Source organism: Aulonocara sp. 'chitande type north' Nkhata Bay, linkage group LG13, assembly GCF_057382095.1.
Source record: "Aulonocara sp. 'chitande type north' Nkhata Bay isolate Kocher_YH1m ecotype deep benthic linkage group LG13, A_spYH_male_GT1.1, whole genome shotgun sequence".
NCBI classification, from domain to species: Eukaryota; Metazoa; Chordata; class Actinopteri; order Cichliformes; family Cichlidae; genus Aulonocara; species Aulonocara sp. 'chitande type north' Nkhata Bay.
The window spans coordinates 16,350,081-16,352,079 of NC_141356.1; the positions used below are offsets into that span (position 1 = coordinate 16,350,081).

Consider the following 1,999-nt stretch of genomic DNA (forward strand, 5'->3'; position numbering starts at 1 on the left):
CTTTTGTCCTTCTAGACATTGCTTTGATGAAATGCACAGATCACACTGGATCATCATCCCTGGAGCTACTGGTGCACTAATGCTCTGAATACATTATGCAATTAAGTAAATAAAGTGAGAGAGGTCTGGGACAAACCAGGAGGTTTGGTGAATTAATACACTGAGGATATAAGAAATAAGAAGTGGCTACATATTGACAAATGCACAAATAGCATTTCAGTAGTGCTTCAGTACGGAAAACTGAATTCAAGTCAATTTCACACCATTCAGAACGAAATGTATACTTGGTTAATTTACAAGTGTTCCTTTTAGTGTCAAGTGTCCCGAACTATACCAGCATGTTTGCCGACTCCCCATATCTGAAAAAAGTTATCTACCCAGGCACCAAAACGTAAAGTTTTTTGAACAACAGTAACAGGTGAGATATTACACAATATCAAGAAAAGCTACACAGTGGAAAGAAAGAAAAAGTCAACTGATTTAAACTACTGATAAAGCCATGCAAGTCAGACTGGAGCTAAGAAATGTCAGATAAAGTGGCTGCTAAACTGTGAAAGTGACTCTCCAGGCCTTGCAGAGAAGGGAAGCAGTACTGTGTTCCCCATTTGATTAATGTGTTGTCGCCATTCCTCCATTCAAAGTAAGTAGCCTTATAAACTAAACGTTTACAGTACTAGCTCGGGTTTATGAATCTGTCTGTGTAAGTGCATGCAGAGATACTGCTTGCCAAACAGGTTGTGGACGCACACAAACTCGCGTTATACGCTTTCAGCCTAATATCTCTTCTGTGCAGCTGTAGTCAAGTGCATTTTTGTATGTGTGTGTGTGTGTGTTGCCACAAGTGGCCCCTGCTTTTTACAAGGCTCTTTGAAAATAAAACCCAACATTGCAGCCCGTCCCCGCACGCCTGTAGCTCTCTTTACAATTACGCAACACGAAACGCATGCCTTATGTGTAGCTTAACTGTAAGAGAGACGAGCTACATCTTCATGATCTATGAAAAATCGGAAGTTTTAACAGAAACCAACACTGAGCACTATTTGTGGGTGGAATGAAGAAGGAAAAAAACCCTGGCCTGTGCCCAAAGTCCCAGCCAGATCCCCGCAAGTGCCTTAAAGTCGTATTTTAAGCGTGTAAACTACTCTTCTGATCTTGAAATAAACAGTTGTTTCCATCTCTGCTCAAATCATTCCCAGCTGCTTTCGGAAAGATGACAATTCTCCTTCTTTCTGCTTGTACAGCGAACTCGTCTGTCACGGTTTCCGCTTAAGTGAAGCTTTTTATTTTCTCCACACAATCACACAAAAGCAAAACTTCAACGAAATTTAAGACAATGTTTGCTTAACTTACCTCTGCAAGACTGAATTGCTGTCCACGGCCGATGTAATCTTCCATCGACCGTCAACACAATATGGTTGATGTTGAGGACCGCTACGCAGCCAATCCTGAAGTCTGCAGAGGGCTGGCAGGCAGACAGACAGCCCTGCCACACTCGCCTCATCCAGAGCCTTGTGCACAGTGGGTTGAGCAAAGACTGCTGAAGGAGAGCTACATGAGGAAGTAGTTTCATGATCACAGTGACTGTGTGGAAAATGTAGTTTAGCTAAATGAGACCATAAACAATATTTATACTTTCTATAGACAACACAAGACATTTAGTCATAAAACATTGTAATAACTTCGGTAGTGTTACCAGTAAATATTAAGATGTAGGTGTGTGTCTAGAGGGGAAGGTATGTGGTGGCACTGGCCAGACCTGAAAGAGAATGGCAGGTAACAAATATGCATTTGTATTTTAGGTGTTTTAAGCTTTATATATTTTATTTTTTAGAAGAATCAGTACTATTATGCTACTTCAGTAGAATTTTGACATATTCTTCAATGGCTAAATACTTTGTTTGCCACTTTGGAAACAGCTATTCTTTACAAAATGATAAATGATATGTAACCCTTTTCATGTCTTAGCATTGATCTGGCTGCACAGGCCTGCAAATGATGC

At 40.6% G+C, this 1,999-nt stretch overlaps 1 protein-coding gene across 2 annotated transcripts in view; it reads right to left on the bottom strand.

Annotated features, from left to right (window-relative positions):
- Window positions 1–1,504, bottom strand: part of wipf1b (WAS/WASL interacting protein family, member 1b) — a 27,230-nt gene extending 25,726 nt beyond the window's left edge. For both annotated transcript variants that reach the window (XM_086258870.1, XM_086258869.1), the window contains exon 1: window positions 1,351–1,504. The gene's annotated coding sequence lies outside the window, so the exon portion shown is untranslated. The remainder of the gene's footprint in view (window positions 1–1,350) is intronic.
- Window positions 1,505–1,999: the final 495 nt, after the last annotated feature.